Source organism: Myotis daubentonii, chromosome X (assembly GCF_963259705.1).
Source record: "Myotis daubentonii chromosome X, mMyoDau2.1, whole genome shotgun sequence".
NCBI lineage: Eukaryota > Metazoa > Chordata > Mammalia > Chiroptera > Vespertilionidae > Myotis > Myotis daubentonii.
Genome location: NC_081861.1, coordinates 27,879,212 through 27,898,472, shown reverse-complemented (window position 1 = coordinate 27,898,472; position 19,261 = coordinate 27,879,212). Strand labels below are relative to the sequence as shown.

Genomic DNA, 19,261 nt, shown 5'->3' with positions numbered 1-19,261 from the left:
TTATTTCATTGATTTGAGGGTTCTTTTCCCTCAAAACAATGGGGTTAGTTGGATCCTGATGTAGTAGACAATATAAAGTGGAGACCACATACACATACATTTCTTAAGACAAAACAGACCTGCATTCACAGCTCTTTAATTACTACTGTCTTCCATCGAAAGCTGAACTTCTGAATGTTTGGCACTAGCAACCCACTAAGAGAGAAGTTAGTTTTAAGTTGCAGTACCAATTTTAGAGCTACTGTATATGTTAGTGGGATTATATTCTGCTGATGGTGTAGTAAAGAAGACAAAAAAATGGAACAGGAAAATGTCCAGAGGAGGACGAATACAATAATAAAGGGTGGAGAATAAGGCAAAGCCATATGATGACAGACTAAAATCACTCGCCTCTTGAGTCTGAAATGATGAAGGCTTATGGGGAAAATCAGAGAAGTGTATACAATTGTGATGAGTATGGTAACCACAAACTTATGTCCTATAACACTAAAATTAGGGGGTAAGCCCTTAAACTTGAAAGAGATGATTTTAGGTTAGATGAAGGGAGGTCCTACTTCAAATATCAAATATTAAGCTTAAGTAATTCATTTCCCCAAGGTGTAGGGCAGTGGGAAAATAACAATATATTCCAAAATGTTGGGTCATTTGTGAATGATGATGTAATATTGAGTTATTCTGAGAAACTCAGAAGGTTGGGGGCCACCTCTCACTGTGCAAACATTTCCTCGTGTGCCTGTCAGCAAGGAGTCCTGGGTGATGTGGGTCATGAGGCTGCCTCTGAGACCATCTTCTAAAGGTCTTTGGTGCTGCCTTCAGAATTAAGGTGATAACTCCTGGGCTATCAGGCTGAAACACTGGGTCAGGAGGTTATCAGGCCAGATGATACTCTTTCTGTCTCCTCTCAGGGCCTAGGTTACTTTTGAGACAGCCAATAGAGATAGAGACAGCTCAGATGGGGCAGGATCAGAAGAAGTGTGAGAGCTTTGACTTGGTCCAGGGTGGTTTCAATTTACATCTGTTCTAACCTAACTCAACATGTTTGTCTTCTGTTTTAAATGAAAATAGATTTATTGTTTTTTTGATGTAAAAATTAATTTAAAAAAAGTATTTGGGCAGAGTACAGAGACTTAAAAAAAGGATATGAAAGTTATCATAATATTGCTCATGTCTTAATATATATTTTTACAGACTTTCTCCCCCATACATATTCATGTACATGTGCTAACTTTTGTAAAATTGAATTGTACTTTAATATCTAATCTAATAATAGACAAACAGGGTAATTGACCATACCTTCGCTACACCTCCCATTGGATAATCAGTGAGATATGCAAATTAACCACCAACAAAGATGGCGGTTAATTTGCATATGTAGGTGTGAAGTGGAGCAGCAAAGGTGCTGAAGGCGGCTCCGGCCAGAGCAGCGAAGGCCTGGGTGCCGGGTGCCAGAGGAAAACTGGTGCTGGCAGCCAGGGGAAGGGAAGGCCTATTGCACGAATCTTTTCGTGCAACAGGCCTCTAGTTGTCTTATAACCTTTTTAACGTAACAATATATCATGGATATCTTTCTTTGTACAACAGTATTTTTAAAATATATTTAAAATTATTTTTATTTTTAATTTATGTATAGTGGAATAATCTGCATCCATTAAAATATTTTGAGGTGAATATAGTCAATAAAGGTATTTTTGATGGCTGCAGATTATTTCATTGCATGGAAATGGCATAGTATGACAATGCCACTGAAATATCCTTATACATAAAACTTTGTGGATTGCCATAGTCTTGCCTCAGGAGAAACTTCTAACTTAGGATCTGCTAGTTCCAGGCTACTTCAAGTGACCTCCTAGATAATTAGACTATCTTAATGCTTCTTCATCCCTCAACAGAGTAGAAGAAAGATCATAGAATTTAGAGTAAGTTCAACCTTTCAGTCCCTTACAATCTGAATGTCAGTTTCATCACCTATTATAGAGAATATTAATGATAGCTAGGTCACAGGACAGTAATGAGAAATAAGTGTGATAATGTAAACAAAAGGTCCTCGTAAACTTTAAAACACTTAAATACAGAGATTATCTTCTTTTTAACATCTTAAGGTTAAGAATTCAGAGGCAGATTTAGTTGATCCAGTCTGCCATGTTCCACACACTGAGAGGGTCCCAAAACGTCTCTGAAAGCTTGTGACCATCTAGAGCAGTGATGGCGAACCTTTTGAGCTCGGCGTGTCAGCATTTTGAAAAACCCTAACTTAACTCTGGTGCCGTGTCACATATAGAAATTTTTTGATATTTGCAACAATAATAAAACAAAGACATATTTTTGATATTTATTTTATATATTTAAATGCTATTTAACAAAGAAAAATCAACCAAAAAAATGAGTTTGCATGTCACCTCTGACACGCGTGTCATAGGTTCGCCATCACTGGTCTAGAGTAACATTTCTGAGTCCCCAGACCTGAATCACCTGCCTAGAGGGTGAGGGGGGCCCTTTAACCAACCAAATGTCTAGCTGCTATGTACTAGGTGGTATTTGGTTCCCCAGGTTTCATGCTACATGGCATTCACCTGTTTGGCATTGACTGTTTCACCAGGGAGAAGAGTTTATCATGTTCTCTTCCTCATTTGGCCCTCTATAAATACACCCAGTTTGTGTGGGCCTGAATTGAACACTCTGGCAAGAAACCAATGTTCTCAGGAAGAAAGAGATAATTTGCATTACAACACAAATTGCATATTCCTCCCCAAACGTCTGGTGCTTTTGCTTTAAAAAAAAGGCGGGGGGGGGGGGTGCTGTTCCTTATCACTAGCCAAAAGCATTTATAGATTATGGCTGGGTTTGTTTTTTTTAATCCAGAAGGAAGCACAGAGCAAGAATGGTATTCTTTTATAAGGTATTTTGAAATACCAAGTATAGTACCAGCACCCAGCAAGTGCTCAATAAATGCTATTTGGTCTTGATCTCTGTCTTTCTCCAGGTCATTTTTTATTGAATTTATTGGGGCGACACTAGTTTGTAAAACAATACAGATTTCAAATATACAGCTCAACAAAAGATCATCTGCACACTGTATCATGCATCCATCACCCCAAGCCAAGTCTCTTTCCATCCTTATTTATCCCCCCTTTGCCCACCTCCACCTATCCTCCCTCTCCCTGCTATCACCACACTGCTGTCTGTGTGTGTGTGTGTGTGTGTGTATCAATCCGTTCACCTTCTTTCATTCAGTCCCCCAACCCCCTCCCCTTTGACAGCTGTCAGTCTATCCCATGTATCCATGCTTCTGTTTCTACTTTGTTCATTATATTCCACATATAAGTGAAATCAGATGGTGCTTGTCTTTTTACTATTTTCCATTAAAAACAGAATAACTAAGGACATAGAGAAAATAAATAAACCTATGAAAGAAATTCTTAAATTATGTGGAAGGCAAGAGTGGGTAAATGAGAACAAATGAGAGAGGACTTGTGGGGAAAGAAATACCCCTCCCGCACAAAAGGTTACATGGCATGGTGGGAGAAAAAAAATAAGGGACTTATAAAAGGAAGGCAACAAGTATTTTTGTGGCAGAGACAAAAGTTACACACATGATTCAACTTAAGAAAAATATAAATATAAGTCATGTTGGAAACTGTAGTGCTGGAAGAAAACAAAGATTGTGGTTCTCTATATGTGAAGGGCAGTGAGTGTCTCATTGGTTTTTCTAGTCCCTGTGCTCAACAGGGGATTGATGGTGAGGTAAGGCAGGCCTGGACTAGGGTGTTGGCATAGGGATAGAAAGGATCTCAAAGAATGCTACAAATAATGACCTGAAGGCACTTGATGATTGACTGGCTACAGGATGAGAATCCCAGACTAGCAATGCCAGTGGGACAGTGATAACAAAATGGAGTAGCACATAGTAGGTTCAAGAAATATGCTGAAAGTAGATATCACAGAACCATCTCTCCTTCATAGAAACAATTTCCTGGGGGAAAGCATGAGAAATTTGTGTAAATAGGGTAGGTGTGCTAAAGATTTTGATTACTTCATTCACACTTATAACCCTCAAATAAGAATATTTCTCAATGTCTAGCTACTTATACCTGAGGCATGAGTCGCCATAGGACTTCAGGACCCAGAGAAACTAGAGTCTAGAAATAACTTGGTCCATGAATTAGTATTTCATCTCACCTCTTCAAGCCTCAACAAGCTGATCTTTGAATGGAAAGGAGACTGCCAAGAAAATGAAAGTTCCTATTATTCAGGCTTTGACAGATAGAGTAGGTTTTGCAATGTTGCCCAATACTATATCTTACAGTGACAGAATAGGCATAATAGGAAGGAGTAGGCCATTAACTGGGGTCTGTGTCAAAAGTAATTCCACTGGATGAGAGCCATGGCATAGCTGCCAAGTGAAGGTCAGAAAAGAGAGGCAGAACAAGAAGAGAGTTCATGGATTTACCAGGTCTTATCAAGTTGAAGATCTTTTGAATGAATGGAATGAGGACTCACAGGGAAGTATGGTACAGTCCTACCATGTTTCTCAAGACAGTGGAGGAAGAGAGTAGATCTTAAATGTTCTTATCACAAGAAAGAAATGGTAATTATGTGACATGATGGAGTGTCAGCTAATGCTAGGGTGGGATTCATTTCATAGTATATAAGTGTGTCAAATTAATATGTTGTACACCTTAAACTTCCACAATATTATATATAATTACATTGCAGTCAAGTTGGAAAAATAAATAAAATAAAATAAAATTTAAAAAGTAAAGGGAGGACTATTCTTGATGACTTTTGGCAGACAGAATATTTTATACATACTTTAAAGGCAAAACCCCAGTGTAACATTTTACAATTTTTTAATGGTGAAAAGAATCCCCCTACTCTCTTGCTTTCCCTCTGTATTTGCACATACATTTTCTCCCTAAATTCACATCTGCCCCATGTGCAAAATACATTCACCTTATCCCAACATCCCTAAGAAGTTTCAACCAATGACAGCATCAACTCTTAAGTATAAAATCTCAACTAAATATCATTAGTTCAAAAGTCCCAAAAATCATAATATAAGTCAATTACTGATGAGATGCTGGGTATGGTCCATTCTGGTCAAAATTTTCCTCCATCTCTGTACCTGTGAAACTAGAAAACAAGTTACCTACTTCCAAAATACAATGGTGGGACAGGTATAGGATATAGGATAACATTATAGATATTCTCTCTAAATTGGAGGAAAACAGCTAAGTCATATACGAACAGAATCCTTCACTTATTCATGCAATAAATAGTTATTGGTCATCTACTATGTGCCAGGCACTGTACTTGAAGCAGAAGATAGAATGGTGGACAAAACCCTATTCTTGTGGAAATGCTGCAAATAAGATTCAATGCTGTCTAAACAATGCACCTTATCTGCCTTCTTAGAATCTGCACTGACCAGCAAGAGTACAGGGGTGCTAAGGTGGAGAGAAAACACGTTGTTGAGTGCCAGCTAGCCAGTCTTGGTGAAAAGCCAGGTCAGCTCATTGTCAGCACATGCTTGAGTAAAATTAACAAGCAGGCTCCTATATATAAAGTTCTTGGAGACCATTCTAGGGAAACAACACAAACTATAAGTACCTGCTATAATTAGAAAAACACTGGAGTTAGTAACAAATGGGAAAATGTGTTTTAAGAAGGTTGAAGAAGGCGAACAGTCACTGCTTCCCTTGGGTTCCCCCACTCCTCTTTGTGAGACTGTCATGAAACACAGTAGTCTCTCCAGCACATCTAAGAACCCACAGTGGCAGCAGAAGAAAAACACTATAATCTCTCTTAATCTTTCTCACAGTTTTGGTAGTTTTTGAGTTTTCAGTGAACAGATGGCACTCAACATTCAACAAACAAAGAGCCACTTTTAATTGGAATCCTGACTCATAAAAGTGTGTAACAAATTGATTAAAAAGTAATAGTTAATACATTCATCAGGGAATCTAAATACTTAATTTTGAGAACTTCTACTTCAGGTTCAATGAGGGACAATCTCTAGGGTTACTAGAATTTTCTTTTAACTTTCTACTGTGGGACCTGGATGAGGTACTAGTCTGCTGTGATAAAGTCATTCCATGCCTCCTCTCCTGAGACCCAAACCACTGCATGCTACACCCCCTCCTATGTCCTGGCTAACAGCCAAATATAATTAGCCTGACTTTAGGATACAACAGTCCTCTTCCCCTCAACAGGTCCATAACCTTTTATGGAAAAGAAGGTTAATGAATGTTAATAGTAAGCTTTACTTCTTTGTTTCATAAACCCTGTCAAGTTTAACTGGACTCCTTGCCTCCAATTTCTAATCTCCAAACCACCATTCATACTCCTGGCAGAGTTAACATCATAAAACACTGATTTGACTATGCCATGCTTTTGCTCCAATCCCTTCAGTAGCTCTCCACTACTAACAGAGTCAAGTTCAGATTCTTTATTTTACTATTCGTTGTCCTCACACATTTTATACCACACCTTTTCAGTCTCGTCCTTCACTGCCCATGTCCTCTTCCACTCTGCCCTGGGCCGTGAGCTCTCTAGCCACATAAGGCTATTGATGTACTTCCATGTCTTTGTGCCACACTGTTCATTCCAAATTCCTCTGCCAGGAAGATCCTTCCTTCCAATCTCTATCTGTCAAAATTCTCCTCATCTTTCAAAGCCTGGCTTAAAGGCTACTTATTTTTGAAGTCTTGTTTAATTCCCTTGGTAGGAATTAATCCTTCCCTTCTCTGGGCTATCATAGTACTTGGTTTATATTTCTCTTAAGATACTTAAACTATGCCTTGGGTTAGTTATGTAGGTATGTTTTCATCACCCTCCTTGAAAGCAAAAATTGTGTTTAAATTATTTCTGTATCCTTGTCCATAGCTCCTATTCCCAGAGCTTGTCACACAGAACTGCTAAATATTGAACAAATGAATTCAAATGGTAATGATATATGTTATGTGATTATAACTATGTATAAGGGGTTTTTCCATGTCTTTATCAACAGAGTCCACTAAACTTGGCACTACACATCCCCTGGGCATTTAATAAATAGCTTCAAAATAAATGGCAAGGATATATACATATATTTTAAATTTTACTTTATTTTTTTGCCTACTGAGTTTCATTTTTAGAGTCATGCAAGTAGTCATGGTTTAAGTGACTTCCAAGAACAACAGACAAGAAGAAAAGCAATTCAACACATAGAAGCTCAGAGTTGAGCTCCATTTCAGCATCTTATGATAATCTGTACAGATTGCAATTATTGATCAATTTGACATACAATAGCTCAGGGAATAGCATTCCCTAAAAAAGAAATCAGCGATAAAAAACTGCTCCCTACAGGGGTACCCTTATCTTATACTTGGGTCTGGTGAACAAAGGTAACAGTGCCACTAGGTTCTGGTCTAGAGATCTTTCCAGCTCTCAAATGCCTTAAAAAATCTATATGCAGCTATAGCGAACTGCAGCTAGCTTGGCTTAATCTTTTGTATTAGCTTATTAATGAGTCTGGATTCCTTCCCCATTTTCCATGGTATATTATCAGGCAGGAACAAAGGCTCAGGCAGCAGGGGGCAGCTTTAGCTTTCCTTTTTCTTTTTTTCTGGACAAGTAGTCTCTGGTCCCAGACTTTGGCTAACAACTTTCATAGTTCTTTGATAGTAGAGCCAACAGAATGGGTCTTCTGTGCCTTAGGCTCTGCAATGCAAAATAGAGCTTTGGGAATTTGGGTCTAGTTAGTGTTCCTGGCATCTGTGACATCACCGTAACAGCTGAGAGTGATGATGTCTCAAGAAAGCTCATAGTCCCAAGCCCTGTGAATTCTTTCTGCTCTGCCAGCATGTGCAACTCTCTCTCTCCCTCTCTCTCTCTCTCTCTCTCTCTCTCTCTCTCTCATATTATACACCACTCAAAATCATTCTAAATACCTCCTGTGAGACATCTGCCAATAAGGATATCATGTCAGCAAGGTTTTAAATTTAGGAACCTCTCACCATCTTCAACCAGAGAGCAAAATGCAAAAGGAATGCAGATTAACTTGTCCTGAACTTTATAGCTCTGAAGTCTCTTTACTTGATACTACCCTTCCATGAAAGGTCCTGGTGGGGCTGAATATTAAAATGGGGCTCTGAATCATGTGGTAAGATCTCTAAGCTGTACTCTAAGGGCAGCCTGCCTATTTATAGATCCTCTACTTTAGGGCAGAGTTCAAACTTGGGAAAATCTGAAGAACTTAATTTAAACCCACAATATCATACACAATCATATATATATATATATATATATATATATATATATATATATATATATATATAATTTATCATCTTCATTTTCCATTCAGTTACTTTGAGCCAAACTAAACTTTAAATAGTTCAAAAATCTGTTGAAGCTTGGCTAGATATATTTTCCCAAGAATCTTTAGCATTTAGATTATTATATTTAGAATTTTTAAATCATTTAAACAACAACCAAAACTAGAAAAGTTGTAGTTTCTCCATTCCAGAAATTGGTAAACTGAGGGACAGAGATTCAAGCCACTTAAAAGGTCACTCCTGACTTTTCTTATGTTAACTCTTCCTATTATCATAATATGAAGCAAAAGAGTACGTATAAAATGAGGAATTTAGCAAAAAAGAGAAAAAAACTCATGGACAAGGACAATAGTGTGATGATTGTCAGGGGGAAAGGGGTCGGGGGGAAGTGGAGGAGGATAAATGGTGATGGACAGAGAATTGACTTGGGGTGGTGAACACACTATATAGTATAAAGATGATGTGTTGTGGAACTGTGCACCTGAAACCTGTATAATTTTGTTAACCAGTGTCACCCCAATAAATTTAATAAAAAGGAAAAATACAAATAAGATTTTAATATACTCTTAAAAGTTGAGTGTCTACTACATGCATTATCTCTAACACTTGTACTAATCCTTCAAGATAGATTATACTATACCCATTTCAAAGATTAGGAAACTTGAGTACAGGGAGGTTAAATAATTTGTTCTTAAACCCAGATCTACATTTGGTTCTAGAGTCTTTGTACTTTCCCCCAAACTAGACTATATAGCGCTGTGGCTCTCAGATTTCTCAGTATGGCTCTAAACCACACACCAAAAAGGCTTCACAACAAAAGCAGGTAATATTGGTTTAACAAAGACTTCTGTGGAGCAGTGAACATTACAATCCCAAAATAGATTTTTGAACATTTAGACAGGATACATTAATATTTTTCTAGCCACTCACTCCCATGCCCCTGCCTGGATAATCCCAACACACATGTACATATTTACCTACCTCTTCCCCCTACACCACAATAATGGCCACAACATCAAAAGAGCTGCTAAGTGATGTCTACATTTGAGAGATAGAGTCTGGTGGGTCAGTGAAGGTTTTATAGCTGTTTCCATCACAACTAAAACAAATGTGCCTGCTAAGTTTGGTTCCCTCACTGTGTTTACAAAACAGTGTTGTGAATCTACATGTAATACTTTACATTTATCTCTGTAACATTTTTAAAAAAATATGTTTTTATTGATTTGAGAGAGAGGGAAGGACAGGGAGAGAGAGAGAGAGAGAGAGAGAGAGAGAGAGAGAGAGAGAGAGACCAATGTAAGAGAAACATTGATCGGCTGCTTCCTGCATGTCTCCTACTGGGGATCAAGCCCGAAACCCAGGCATGTGCCCTGACCATGAATCGAACCAGTGACCTTTTTGTGCATGGGACAACACTCAACCAACTGCACCACACTGACCAGAGCTATCCCTATAACATTTCACTTTGTTAGCTTTCTCTGCTATTCCAGTCTACTTTGATATTTTTAGATACTGATTGTGTTGTCTATATACTAGAGGCCCCATGCATGAAATTCGTGCAAGAGTAGGTCTTCCTTGAATGTTCTACCATGCTTTCCAGGATTCTTAATTTCATTAAAGTAGAAACTCACAAACTTAAAAAAAAAAGTAGGCCTTCCCTCCCCCGGTTGCCAGCACCGGCTTCCCTCCAGCCGCCAGCAGGCAGCTGGGCTTCTCTCACAGCCCCAGCTTCGTCCCGGAATGACGTCCGGCCAAATTAGCATATTATGCTTTTATTATTATAGGTTAGCTTAATCCCACCTAGCTTTGTGCCATCTCTAAATATTAGATGCATGCTTTCTCTGTCCTCAGGCCACTGGTAAAAACTTCAGGTAGTAAGGGTCAAGTACAAAGCAAACAACCGAAGCCTCTTTCCAGGCTGACATTGTCATGTTAAGAAATCACTCTTCAGGTATGATGGTTAATTAGCTACACTTTATCAAACTATATGATTATTTAGTCAACATTTCTTGCCACTTGTTGAAAAACAATCCTAGGAACTTTTGTTAAATGCCTTGCTGCAATCTAGACATACCATGTCTGAGTCATTCTTGATTTAGTAAGATCAGGTGTGCACGGAAGTGAGCCCTGGTTCCTGATTTGTTCTGAGTGAGCCCATAGTGACTTCTAGTAACCATCGTGGTGACTTCTGAAAGCTCATGCTCTCCAAGAACCTAGTCCAGAATTTTGCTAAGATGTGACAGCAGAATCCCTGACTTGTAGTATCCACAATCTAGTTTCCTCCCCTTATTAAAGGTGAGGGTAGAAGGTGCCTGTCTCTAGTCTTTTGGTTCTTTTATTTGTTGTGATGACTCAAAATTTTCTAACAGTGATATCATGATAATAGGAAGATTACTCAGTGAACTTGGAAATAACTGATCTGAACTTGGGACTCCTTATTTATGATATACTATAATAGTAATTTTCTTAGCTTCTTTGCTCTTATTAATTGCATGCCCATAATATAGAATAGATATTACTATGAAAAGTGATGACTTAGCAAAATATGGACTATGAAGAAAATAATATCTAAATCAACTTAATTAAACAAATAAGATCATACTTTAACCCTATTAAGAAATTATCCAATAAAATCCAATAATTATGTAATTTCCACTTTGGACATTAATTAGAATTCTGCAGGAAATATTCTACCTAACTGTTGCTATACAAAATGACTGTGGTTGCTAAGGCAGCCATATAGTTAGGGATACAGAATTGATCCTATTGTTAATATTTTACCTTTACTAAGTACTAATATTGAGCCTATACAGAATATGGAGACATCCCTGATCATGTATCAAATAAGTTTGCAGTTGAAGTCTCAAATAACCATGGGCATACAAGACAGAGGCCAAACATTTAATCGAGCTTATTTACACAGGACTGCCATCCAGGGACAAAATTATCTGTTCTGTATAGACAAGCTAATTTAAGACAAATTGCTCAGTATTTATTTCCATTGGACTTTGTCAGAATCCTAATGACTTGGGCAAGGAAAATTTAGTTGTTGGTCTGCAATGTCAAATAAGACACTTTTGGCTCATTAGTACAGGAACATAGGCCCTACAAAATCACGTTGGAACATCACTTTCAATAGGACTAGACCAAGCCATTCATACTCTTCCACTTGGTCACCATTTTAAGCAACAGTTCATTTTAGGAGGTAGCTGATGGGAATTGGAAGGTATTCTGTGACTGCCTTGTGTATTGTAGATATTTAGTACACTCATTGAATGAATGCTCAAATGAAAAAATGACTCATATGAGATTAAATCGTAAATGTTAGCCTTTAGGGCACCCTGAGATTTTTATTCTTTTAGCAGTTGGAACCCTTTGTTTAAGTGTAATCTTACTCAGAAGACTGATATGTAAAGCAGATTTTTAAAATATAGCTGCTCTGGATAAAATAGGAATGGGGTACTCAGCACAACTCCACAGCACCTCTCCCACATCACTACTCCCTATGGAACATATTCTGAATATGCTGCCTAAACAACTGAGCTAACTTGTGCATAAGCCCACTGACTAATATGATGCTAATTTTGCCATACTGGAAGGAGGGAGAAGGCACTAGATAAATTATTACAGGTTTCCCAGGAAGGTGGAGGAGTTGAAATCCAGAACATGTGAGTGAAAGAATGACTGGTTCCTGAATGTGGATAGGAGCCTAAGTTCAAATATGCGTGGGCAAAAGTCCATGAGCAACAGGTCCTGCTGACACTGCCTGCTTTTGGTTCAGTGATCCCATCAGAGACCCCCCACCCCCTGACCTGTGTGCAACAACTGTTCAATGGGTTTAATGAGGCTACAGACACTGAGGTGTACTTGTTATAACCAAACACTAGTTAATATCCATAACAAGAGATAAATAATTAACAAGATCATGGCTCACGCTGTACTTCTTTTTGTTCCTAATATGAACTGCTAAAGAATGGGCTTCGGCTACGGTTGGGAGTATTGTATAAGAAAATGTGGAAGCACAATAGTGGCACTACAGGATATTGATCTGTTCATTTCCCAGTCCCAGCTTTGTTATATACTGGCAATATGACTTTGAGCAAGTCATTTCACTCTCTTGGCTATAATTTCCTCATCTATAAAACTAGAGGGTTGGACCCTCTACCACCTAAAGAATCCTTCTAACTATAATTTGTACTTATGTAACCCTGTTCTTTAGTACAGAAATGGGTTAATATTGAATGTGAAACATGCCTTAAATTGAAACTAAATTGAGAAATAATTTGAGTGAACAAAGGTTGAGTTCTTCAAATGAATTGATCAATAAAATGTTGTATGTATTGAGCACCTATTTTATATATGTTAGGTACTATAAGAAATAGAAAATTATATGCATGATCCTAGACTTGAGGAGCTGACAGTCCAGAAGCAAGATATATATATATATATATATATATATATATATATATATATATATATATATATGAAAAGTTATTTCTGAATTTCTCAAATAGTATTTGAAAATAGATATAACAATATAGTGCTTATAGTAAAGGTTTATGGAGGTAAAAAGCAACCATTTGTAACCATTTATTTCAAAATATGGTGTTACATTTTACCAGTAACTAAATGTAAATAAAATATGAGACCCTGTGGATTTCAGAGATATTTTGGAAATATATTTCCAACTGTAAAACTGTATAGTTTAATAGAATTGCCTTTTCACATGTAGAATTTGTCTTTCCATAGCTAACACTTCCTATACTTCTAACTAAGAAACAACAACAAAAATTCATGAAAGTACAATACTGCAATGAAAAAAGACAATGTATTTCTTTTCATTGTTAACTCAATATTACCACAACACTGTTATCAACTACATTTTGGCTCACCACTCCTGACTCATCTACTATTTTTGAAAAATTATAAATATGCAAGCAGTAAAATACATGACCCAATTAAAATATCTTTAATCTTGTATATTCTAAATATATAAAATAGTTCATTTCAAAAAATTTAATATGAAATACTTGGGAATACTTCTTGATGTAGTGTTAAACTGTACATAGTAATTAAGATATTAAAAACATATGCTCTCAAAACCACCAGACATTGTAATTATTTTTTAGGCTATTAAGCAAAATGACAGAAGATTTTTTTTAATGATAAATGTGTTTTGTAATGCATCAGCTAATTTCTTTTTACTTCATGAAATAATGTTTAGCTACACAGAATCTAAGTCTGGTATTCAAAGACCAACACGCATTGTCTTTTTGAAACTCAGATGTCATTCATTGGCTCTTGTTAACATGTCATTGTAGATACTCTGTGTTTCACACACACACACACACACACACACACACACACACACACACACACATTCTGGCTCCATATGGAAATGGCAATAATTTGAGTTCTGCCATGCTATTTATATATAAAGAAGAGTGACAAGACAGTGAGATATAATTCCATTTGGAAAGTTCTTTTATTTAAATTTGACTCTCTAAAGATTTCTTCTTCATTTAGAAATTTTATATCAGTGTTGGCTTTCCCAACAACCATTGGACTAGAGAAGTGTTTTATGAATCTCACTGGTTTTATTGTGAGAAGACTATGAAATAAGTTATTCAGAGTTATTTTCTATCATGCCTAAGATTTGCTTAATGTTTTTCTTTTGAATCACATGCTAAGGAATGTCTTAGGTACTTTTCTGGAACTTAACAACCTTACTAATTAACTTATTAAAAATTTAGCTTTCTATTTCAAAAGCTAGTGTATTTTCATGATACTAAAGTAGCCTTCAAGAATCTTAAAAATAATTTTTCAGGTGTTCATGAAGAGGAATGGAGTGAAGACATTTCACTTCTACATTTTAAAATTTTCTTTCACCATTTAACATCATTCTATGAATTACAGATAGCTAATAGAAAGCTTGTATACTATCTATAACTCATACCTATACCACAAAGTACCTCAGTTTCCACACTATACAGTGTAGTAGTTTTCTAAGGACCTTCAATTGAGATTTGATAAACAACATGCTTGTTCTTGCTTTGCTTCTGATTTAGACCTTAAGACCACAGAAATTACTATATTAGGGACTTGGAAATCTTTAGACAAATTAATGAGTTTCTATAATTTGTGCTTCTGCATATATTTTATATATGGATCTTGCTTACCATAACAAGGTGTGCCATGTCTTTTTAGAAGTAGAAGGAAAGAGCACAAAGCACTGAAATCAGTAGCCCTGGGTTGTAGGTCTAGTTCTACCACTTACTACACGTACGTCACTTAGCCTTCTAGTGCCCACAGTTTCTTCACTGGGAAAATGTAGGTAATAATACCTGTTTCTCCAAGCCACTGAGAAGGTAAATTTTTCTAAGGTACATGAAAGAGCTTTACAAACTGAATTGTGCTATGCAAATGTATGGCAGAATTATTATCATTCATATGGAGTCACATGATTAACTAGATCTAGCTCTGGTGTAGGGAAACTTAGGGGTGATAAATGCAAAAGTGTTTTTATAGTTTAATGTTTTTATAGCCTAATGAGAACAAGGCAGAAAAACAGAAGACTTGGGTGAAGGGAAAGGTAAGTTTAAGTTCCATCTGCCCAAGCTGGAAGACTGGTGGGAAGGGAACAATTTCTGAAAAGATGAGAGGTTATAAAGTAGAAAAGAGTGATCTGAAATAGGGTGTTTTCAAATGAGTGGCAGAGCAGAGAATAAAGTCACAAGACTTGTTCACAAGATGGTGCTGGGTTAAAGCCAGACCCTGAGCCACAAATCACGAAATCACACAACTGGAAGGAATCTTAAGATGCCATCTCATCTACTCCTCTACCATTCAGCAGGACATGTTAACCATCCCAAACAGATAAGACATTATCCAACTTGGAAAAACTCTGACACTAACTGGACAAGTATTGACTGCTCTGGTTTCAACTGTTTACAGTGGGCAGGAAAACAATTTATGGAATTATATTTGAACCTGAAATGAAACAGGGAAAAACAATAAACAGCTAGATTTTCCTTGGGAATAAGAATGTCTATAGCAGTTTTGGGACTGCTAAATTAGCACTAAGTACATAGCTAACTTCAAGAGAGAGAAAATGTTACCAACAGAATAGGGTTAGAGGACAAATGGCCCACAGTAACATATGGGTAAGAATGGACTGTGATCATTCTTGGTAATTGTGGGTTCTTCTTTCCATGCAGTAGCCTTGGAGCAGAACATAAAAAAAAAAAAACTTTTTCATTAAAAACACACACAATATGTTCCTGAAAATTCCAGGACTGACACTGAGAACTTTAAAGATTTCAATTCTTCTCCTAACACAAGACAATAAATCCTCACACAAATTAGAAACTGAAAAGGAAATAAAAAGATCCTCATTTCCAGTCGTGGGAATGTTACAGATGAACTCTGGCTTGGAAGGAGGGGAGAACATTCCACACCTGCAGGCCTTCCCAGGAAAGGGGCTCTTGGCCTGACCCTGAACCTATCCCCTCAAGATTATACCATGGGACTGTCAACATGGAAATAATGTTACTTTATTCCCTTAGTGAACATATTATTTCCAGTGCTATCAACAGCAACTATAACCTGAAAGGAGTCAGCTGAGAATTTCCATGGAAGAAAGTGAAGAGTTATTTTGGATATGCTTATAAATGGCCTAACTACAGTCCATATTTATGGACAAACATGAGCATACATGCATAGATAGAGAAAAATATCAATGCCTCTGTATTTATAGATATGTATGTTGGAGCATCCTACTGTAGTTTAATACCAAGCAAGGGGCTTAGAAAAATAACATTACACTCCTGGATTCACCACTCACTTACATGTGAACTTGGACAAGTTAACTTGATTCTACCTTCTCATCACTAAAACTTTAGGTCAATTTAGTCAGGCATTCAGTGAGTCCAGATGTTTGGCAGTGTATAGGAAACAACATCTGGATGATTGATCAAATTTTCAACTGAACTCACTGAATGGTTTGGCAGTATGCCCACATAGCCCTTAATGGCTTTCTGCCTCAGTTTCCCTAGCTATAAAAAGGAACAAACATTATTTATTATTAATCTCCCAGGGGGCAGTGAGGATGACATAATGCCCAATGGTAACAGTGAGTTCTTGAAAAGAATGATTCCGTGAAGGTGCTTTATGTCATACAATTCCAGGTTTGCTATTTTTCTCAACATAAGTAGTTAGTCTTTTAGGAAATAAAATTCCTTTGAAATATGGTCAAATGCTACACAAATATAAACATATTATCACTATCATCACCATCATCATCCCATTCTTATTTATGATCAAAAATAGAAATTTTATTGAAGACCTGAATAAAGCCATGGAAAGCAATGCAGATGAGAAAAAAAATCAATGTGGGTGTTTGGAGCCAACCAATTTTAACAGCTCAACTTAAACAGGTAAAACCGGTCTATGGATGTGAATTGGTTGCTTAATGGTTTTTGTAAGGGAACAAAATATATTCACACACATATTCATGGATGAAGGTAAGATAAAGGAATTGTAAATTGGGACCTTTCCTACTATGACAATATATATGTCCCTACCTAAAGCTGAAAAGCTTTTGCAGCTAGAAATTAGAGGAAAGGGAAAGAAGAAAACAATACAAAAGAGAAAAGATAGGTGGATCAAAGAGATCTGCAATCATACAAAATTGGGGGAGCAGAATTAGGCTGGTACAAAGTACTGGGAATTCAAACTCAGGTTCGGCTTATAGAGAAAATCCTGAATATCATCATCTTAACAGCCATTTAGTATATCAACACATGTTATGTATTCTGTAAATACATCGTGGATATATATGTAAAATATGTATAATATATAAAATGTTATATATTTAATTATATAATCGGGATATATATATATATATATATATATATATATATATATATATATTCTAATTCTTACAGTAACCTTGTTAAGATATCTCTATATACTACAGATGAAGAAACTAAAGCTAAGAGAAACAGTGATTTGTGCAAGGTTATACACCTAGTAAGAGCCACAACTGAATTCAGGTCTATCAATCCAAAGCTCATCTTCTTTCTACTATATCACATGGTCTCCCATAGTATTAATACCAAACATCTAAGTGTTTTCAAAAGGGACTCACTATAAATACTTTAGTGAACTTTGGATCATACAGAAGCCCATGTATGATGGAGCTTCCTCTTTTTCCCAGGTGTGTGTGTGGGGCGGGGGGTAGAATCCATCCACAGGTGCTTGTCTAATCTTTCTTATGACTTCCACTCCCCTGCTTCTCTTTACCTACTCATTGTTGATGGCAGATCTTAACACCTGCGTCTATCTGGAGTCCATACACTAGCCTAGCCCAGTTTATCCCTAAGCAAACTGTCCAAAATTAATGAGCAGCATCACTCTTTTGGCTCTTCATCATCTTTATTTATATTTGTTTATTTTTATTTAAGCACTTTCTATGCTGTGCGTCCCCTCTGAAGAAACCGTGAAAACAGTTTTAGACTCTTACAGAACCCTTAAACTCCCTGGAACCTGGCTGAACACATAGTGGGTATTCCTTAAGTTCGGTTCATCAAACATCTCTATTGAGAGTATTCTTCAGGTAGGATTATGGGAACAGTGATGGGCCCTCAGATTTTGGCCTCACCAATGCTGGGGTCTCTAACCAATTGAGTAGAGCCACCCAGATAAAATTGATTTGAGGTAATTTGGAAATAATTCAGAGGACAAATTCAGAGGACTGCCACTGTCCCCAGGTGAAAAAGTACCATGCCCTCAGTTCAGCCATTAGTGGTTTACATTGTGCTCTGAACCCTTCAGAGATGCATTTTTAAATAATCACACTATATCTAACCAGGATTTATAGAACTTAGTGAGGTTGTGAGTTCATAGAAAAAAATGGTTATGCAAATACTGTCATTATCATGTGCTCAGCAGCAGTAACAACTATTTATTATGTGCTCATTGAGTGCAGAGCACTTTATTAGGCACTGGAGGAGTCACACCCAAGTGTGTTGTAAATAATTTCACAATGCCATTTGCAGTAAAATATTCCACTATTTGGAAAGCCTTTCTAAACATTTTCTAAGAACCACAGAAATTTCACTGCTAAACTTCATATTAAAAAACAAAATCATGCCAATGTTTTCATACAGAAACCACTGTCCTTGCATAAGGATTTTAGTTTCATTAAGTTCTTAGGCTACAAATAGAAGTCAGTGGTGCCAGGGCTCTCCCACCCATGAATCATGGGGCAAAAACACTGTCACTCTGATATATGTTGGCATTTTTTATTGTGGCCACAAAGCAATCACAAGCAGATGGTACAACTAACTTCTATTTGTGTCTTAGCTACTAAACTTCTTGAGAGGAAGAACTCTGTGTATAGGTCAAGCAAATCTGTGGGTGTCTCTATGCATGGCAGTGAATCAAAAGTTGTTACAGGCGTAGTAAAACTGGTCCTCTTGCATCTTACTGGTGGCAGTGAAAGCTGATACATCCCCATTGGAAAGCAATTTAGAAACATGAATAAAAATGCTCATATCCTTTAACTCAATAACCCCAATACTTTAAGAAAATGATCTAATATCAGGAGAAAGCATTATGTATGAAGAAGTAGCTTTATTTATAATGGTAAAATCTTTGAAGCAATCTGAATGTACAGCAAAAGCAAGCTGATTAATTATGATGAATACTTAAAAGAATCTTATGGCCACAAAAATGATTAATATGAAGATTTGTGGCAACATTAAAAAGTGTTTCCAATATAGTGTTAATTTTAAGAACTCTAAATCACTTGTATACTTCTAATTATGTAAAAAGTTGGAGTGTGATGTTTCTCAATATTAGAAAAGAAGATATGAAAATGAAAACAATTGGAATACAAGAATGGCACTGTGAGAAATACTTTTCCATCTATTTTCCAAGCTTTCTCT

General features: G+C 36.8%; 1 protein-coding gene across 1 annotated transcript in view; it reads right to left on the bottom strand.

Annotated features, from left to right (window-relative positions):
• The window catches only part of GPC3 (glypican 3), a 402,542-nt gene that overhangs the window by 87,544 nt on the left and 295,737 nt on the right, over positions 1-19,261 (bottom strand). The gene's annotated exons all lie outside the window — the stretch shown is intronic.